At 34.4% G+C, this 6830-nt stretch overlaps 1 non-coding gene across 1 annotated transcript; it reads left to right on the top strand.

Moving 5' to 3' along the window:
* Positions 1-241: 241 nt before the first annotated feature.
* On the top strand, positions 242-351 carry LOC145071770 (small nucleolar RNA snoR97). Its single transcript, XR_013690777.1, has one exon. It is a non-coding gene; the product is annotated as a small nucleolar RNA snoR97 (small nucleolar RNA).
* The last annotated feature ends 6479 nt before the right edge of the window (positions 352-6830 follow it).

Here is a 6830-nt window from a genome sequence, read left to right as displayed (position 1 = left end):
CTTTTGTAAGATTTGTGACATTTTTTTGTTAATTACTTAGATTTTCAATATACCAATGATGAAGTAATCCAAATTTATGAGATACAGTTAATCCAAGACCTTGTTTTTATAAGGAGAGCCACTTGGTCGAAGATGTATTTTAGATGATGTTGTTGGATTTCAATGAGGTTTAACTTGATTGATTTTTAATTTAATTATATAAGTTGGTTTGATGAGTTTAAACTACATAATCTTGTATTGAAATATATAATAGGTTAAGGGTGTGAAAAAAAATAGAAAGAAATGTGTTGTCTATCAGCTTCTTCTTTTGTAATATCATTGAGATTGGAGTTAAATAATAGCACAACATATCACGAGACATGTATGTTGTTTTGGTTTATAATATTGTATTGCTTAGTTTTATCTTTCAGTGGCTGTTGATTTATGTTATAATTTTGAAATCAAATGATGAATATATATTTTTTATGTACCGGACACGACACCCATATAAAGTTGAAGATGTGAATTCAAAAACAACAAACCATTCATTATTGTCATTGGATCTTCATTTCGTGTATTGCTACCAGATTGCTTTGGTTTCTTGTTTATGTTTGTGTATAGTTGGTTGATTATGCTATCTTTGGATGATGTTGGTTCTTTATCTTTTTGTTGCTTCTATTCCCTACATTGATTCATTCCCTGTAATGTGTATACTAATGATTTGGACTGGATTTAATTTTTTCATTTTCAGAGACTCGGAGTTGGAACTTGGAATGAAATTGAGTTTTCAGTTTTGAGTTTTCTATTCTCAACTCTTTCAAGAACTCTAGTGTCATTGAGTCACTGTATAGAGTAAAGGCCAAAGGGCCCCAATTTTTTGATTAGCTTAGAGCTCCTAAATTGGTTGAGCTGCCCCTGATCGTTGATGATATTAAATAATAATGATTATACTAATTGTGAGACCCATATACTATACGAGTTGACTAAAAGAAAATGTTAAATAAAAATGATTAAAGGAGAAGTTTATTAGAGTTTGAAATCTAAAATAAGTGAAAAATTGTGAGAAAAAAACATACAAAAAATAAATAAATTAAAATTATGTGTTTAGTTGTCCTTTCCATATACTAAACGGATTAATGACAACAAAATGTTAAATACAATGGTTTTAAACTGTAAATTTATTTGAAACTGAAATTAAAATTGAAATTTAAAATATAAACTTTGAAATTAATAGTCATTATGGTAAGTTTATTTTATGCAAACTAAATTAATGATATATTGAAAATGAAAAATGAAGTAAATAACAAGTGGAAATTAAATATATATCTCAAATTATGACAAAATGACATGTGGCAAATTAAATGATAGAATGACATGTGTTAAAATTATTTTTATTTATTAGGGAAGATTTATAATTAATGCATTGAGATGGATAAGATTACGTCTGAACGCAATATTATACTTAATTTTATCCATAGTCGTGGTCTAAGTATATACGGTTATTAATGGAATACAAGTTGAAAAATATTACAATATGAAGACAATACTTGAAATTACAAGATGATTTTAACACATTAAAAGAATAAGGGAACTGATTTATCCACGTTATGTTTTAATTTGTCCATAGAAAAATAATGGATTTGACAATTGTACCCTCATTCTAATTCTAGATACCAAAAGAGAATGTAGCACCTAGTTTTTGGTACGCATTCCTTCTATTAATCATTTAAATATTTTATATTTTGGCCTTGGGCTCAACGAGTTGAAGGACCAACTCGCCGAGTAGAAGGGGGTTGGGACGCGGGACTTAAGTTGTGGACTCGTCGAGTCGGGTCCCGGACTCGACGAGTAGACACTGTCTGAACAAAAACCCTAATCTGAGGGTTTGCACCCTATTTAAGCAACCTTATAACAGCCTCCCTCATCCCTTATGCTCCCAGAAACCCTCTATAGAGAACCCTAGTCGTTGTTGAAGCAATCTAAGTCATTTTGGTGGATTTTGGTGTTGGTAATCTTAAGAAGGAAGGAGAGGAGCTTGAGGAAATAAGAGAAGACCAAAAGGTATAAAGTTGCTAACTTGCTTGTTCTATTGCTAGATCCCATCTTGTGGAGAATTAGGGCCTTTATGAGCTATTTTAGGTGGCCAACCATGAATGCAAGCATGGTTGGGGACAAGGCTTCGGATCCAGGTCCTTTGAGGGGTCACAAGGTAGAATGTGGGTGCTCTTTCCACCCAAAGAAGACCCCATGCAACCCAAGAACTTGTTTTAGGACATTTTGAGCTCAAAGTCCCATGCATGCATGTAAATTTTGTAACTTTATGTGCTAGAATGATTGTAGAAGCCTAGATCTATCTTTTGATCAAAGGTTGTACACCAGAAATCGAAGAAATAGACTTGAACAGTGTCGACTCGGCGAGTCGTTCTTGGGACTCGGCGAGTCCAAGGTTAGACTTCCCTTTTCTGTTATGGGTTGAAGGGACCTAGTGGAGTGTTGGAAAGGTTTTAGAAGGACCAAGGGAGTGACCCAACGTATTGGGCCAAGCCATAGCCCTGGAGTTCATAGGACTCGGCGAGTGCATGAGCAAACTCGGCGAGTCCAAGGAAATCTCCTAACTCTTGAAGATGAACTCGACGAGTTGTTCATACAACTCGGCGAGTCGAGGACAGGACTGGCTCATTGGATAAGGATAGACTCGACGAGTTGTTCATACAACTCGGTGAGTCAGATGAGGGTTCATCCGATGTTCGTATAGAAGGAGAACTCGTCGAGTCATTTCTAAACTCGACGAGTAGGGACGTGGATGAGGTCAGTTAAGAGGATAGGGACTCGGTGAGTTGGCGGCCCAACTCGGCGAGTCAGGTCAACTGGAAGTTGACTTTGGCTTTGACTTTGACTTGGACTTGGTTGAGGGTAAAATAGTCATTTTACCCTAAAAGTAGATATCAAATTCTAACTAAGTGTTTTGTGGGGATTGTAGCCGGAAGATTTCCGGAGCAGCAGCAGATAGAGACTTCCCACACGGATTATCAGCAGCTACTTGATCGAGGTGAGTTACCTTCCAGTAGTGGTGGGTTTACAACCACAATGCCAGCCCACCAGTAGGAGTTGTATGATTAGATGATTGTCTTCGTTATATTCATCTAGGTTGCTACTACCTGATATGTTTATGTGTTAGTATGATATGATGCTATGTGCTAGTGACAGTAGGGGAGATAGTCCCCCGATTACCGGTCGATAGGGCTAAAGGGGGTAGTCATACCCAGTCATGCTAGATAGAATACGATTATGTGTTACATGTTAAGTGGTAGTAGTAGAGGGGTGAAATAGTCCCCGGTATCTGGTCGAGAGGACTGAAGGGGAGGCCAGCACCCAGATATGCTAGGCAGTATCCGGTCGAGAGGACTGAAGGGGTAGGTCGGGCACCCAGATATGCCTGACAATATGTATGTTACGTGATTGTATGGTATGTGGTATTGTGGGAGAACTCACTAAGCTTCGTGCTTACAGTTTTCAGTTTTGTTTCAGGTACTTCTTCAGCTAAAGGGAAAGAGTCGGTGCGGTATACACACACTTCAGATTCCGCTTTATGAGTTCTTCTTGGGATTGTACTCTGATAATATCACTATTTTATGTCATGGAATCTCAAACATTTTACGCAGTTTATGAAATGTTATGAATTGACAATGTTTTTCTGCAAACATTTTAATTAAAGTATTTCATTAAACGAAAATTTTTAGACATGATTTTTGGGCTGTTACAGAGAAAATCCCAATTCTAGAAACCCCAAACCACGCACGATGCAACAACCCTTCATCCTCCTTCGACGCTTCTTGTGTGATCTCTATTAAGCCTGAAGCTAGATGTTGGAAGATCGAGTAATCGGAAGATCAATGCCTGGAGTTTTGGGCTCCATTATTAATGGACGATGGAGTGTTGATGACCGATCGATAATTACTGGGCTCACTTGATGATCGACCATGGACCGTTGTATACATGGAAGTATTTGGAGTGCTTGCAGAAGTGTTGTCGATGGTTAGGTGGCATCGATTAGAAATTTTAGAAGTTGGCAATTCAATTGGGGACAAAGGTCTAGAATGCACAATTAAACCTCTATGTGCATCCACTGTAATATGCATAAATTTTCTTTTCAACTTCAAACAGATTCAACATCTATTGCAACTTCAGTGCAAAGTTCCTTCAAATCAGCAAAGAGCTTTCAAATCAACCCCACAATACCCCACACAACTAGCATCAAACTCCAATTTCAACTATTTTACAGATGGTCGTTTCTATTTCTGTGTATGAATATCTATTATTTCAACAAGCGCATCAAAACCCGACAGATGAAATGTAAATTCACCGTCAGATCTACCGGGTCGCCTCAATGCTCCATCAACTGCATCGATCATGTTAGTTACCCCGATTAAAACCACTTGTCCCTTGAATCTAGGCCACCATTAATGCAAGAAAAGTGGAGACAATGGTGGTTGTGCGTGCTTGACCAAAAGATGTTTTCTCTCTCTTCAATATCAAGAAATTCATTTTAAGGGTATAATTGTCATTATAAATTTTTTATATGGATTTCAGTGGATAAATCAGTACCCAAAGAATAATGGTACAATGTTTTGTGAATAAAAGGCAAATTGCATTGCCATTTAGGCATAAGACTAAAACTAAAATGCTAATTTGAGTAATAAAATTCATATAAAAATGAAAAAGTGGAGTGCAAGGTTTTAAGAATATTGATATGGAAAAGAAAATACACGGTTATTATATTTGAAGAAATATAAATAAGTTGCTTCAACATTTTTTTTTGTTCAAACCCGAAATAAAAGCATCATTTTTTTTGGATACAAACAAATTTCTATGTCAACCGGAAACAACGATATATTGTTTTTAAGTGAAACAACATTTTATTAATTTTTAAGCCAAAAAATCTTATTTATAGTTTAGTTTCAATACAACACAAAAAATATATATTTTTTTTAATTTTTAACTCAAAACAACAATGTAATATTATTTTAAACCTAAAACAATAACGTGCGTTTTATTTTACCCAAAATACTTACTTTTATTTTTAACCTAGAATGACAATGTACACCATAAATAAGTTTTAATTCTAATGATATTTGACAATACATTGTGTATCTTTGTTACTTAAAGTACATGCTTATTCCTCATTTCAGTCATATCTTATTGGAAAAATTTGTTCTATAAATTCTTAACATTCACACCTTCCTATTTAATCCGGAAGTAATATAGGAAAACATATGCTTATTTAAAGAATGTATTTGACATCTTTAGATAAAATACTTCCTTTCACAAAAATCAAAGAAGACAATTTTCACTAGTTGTATGTTTTCCGATGACAATAAATAATAGTCACGGACAGTTGCTATCAAATTTGGGTTATTTTTTAGACTATGAATGTTCACTCATGGACAATTGTATATTATATTGTCTAGAATTAAAAACAAAGATAGATTAAAAATATTAATTTTAGACAATCATGTTAAACTTAACAATATGACATTTAATGTTATATTCAAAGAAGTCTTTGGAAATTTCTGATACATGTTAATTCTTTAAAATATGTCAATATTATTATAGATTGAAGTACTTACTTATTCATCATTTCGATCGTATTTAATTAAAAATTTTACTTTAAAAATGCTTAATTTTAGATCTTCATATTTGACTATTTTTTTAATTAACTCGTGTCGTCAAAGTTCCACATCAAGAAGACGACAAATATATGATTAAGGTATGAACGTAGCTTGCATCTTGGTGATTCAATAATATTGGTCTCGACGTGTGGTTTATATATATTTTGGCTAACTTATTTTGTCTATGAGAGTTGAAAGCCATGGTTAATATTTGTGGATCAAGCCACATTGTTACTCTCTCGACGACGATGTGAATTTTGGTCAGGTCATGAAAGGTGTTGATCTCGAATACACAAAAACTTGGTATATGGTTTATAACATGGACTTGTCAAGCAATAAACTTGTTGAAGATATATTGGTCGAGCTAACTGGACTTTCCAAGTTGGTGGGTCTCAATTTGTCTAATAATCATCTCAATGGCTATATTCGAGACAAACATGACAAATTTATTTTCTTTCTATTTATCTAGAAACGAACTGATTGAGATGATCCCTCCATGCATTGCAGCTTTGACCTTTTTAAATCATTTGAATTTGTCACACAACAACTTGTCGGGACGAATACAAACAGGAAGGCAACTATAGAACCTGATTGATCCATCAATATATGAAGGGAACAAAGATATATGCGGACCTCGGTTGCTTAACAATTACACAAATTGGGAAGACACAACAACGACATGCAAGAAGAAATACAAAGAAGCTGATGAGTCTTATCTAGACATAACATATGCTTTTGCAATAGGGTTTTGCGGTGTTATTGGAGTTTTGTTGTTCAAGAAGTAGTAGAGACGGAATATTTTCATGTTTTCTCAGGAAACCATGAACAAGATATATGTTGCACTTGTGGTAAGAGTAACAAAGATAAAGAGATCGAGGAAGAGAAACCACATAGAGCCTCTGGAATGCACATACTTATTAATTGTTGTTTTGCTTAATACAGGTACTGTGATTTTTTATACTACTATTTGGATTTATATTTGTAATATGGATGTTATAAAATAGCATGTCTTGAAATTTTTGTTCAAGTTGATACTTATACATGAAAAAGTATATAGGTAGATTAGATTACTATGATATTGAACTCTGTTGGAATAAAAAAAATAATAATCCATTATCCATGGGTGATAGGATTTTAACTTGAAATACTCACTCCACACCTTACATGCTTCTTCTTTCACAA

Source organism: Lactuca serriola, chromosome 8, assembly GCF_051521515.1.
Source record: "Lactuca serriola cultivar US96UC23 chromosome 8, Lser_US96UC23_V15, whole genome shotgun sequence".
Taxonomy (NCBI): domain Eukaryota; kingdom Viridiplantae; phylum Streptophyta; class Magnoliopsida; order Asterales; family Asteraceae; genus Lactuca; species Lactuca serriola.
The sequence above is the reverse complement of the archived record's forward strand: the minus strand, read 5'-3'. Positions and strand labels throughout refer to the sequence as shown.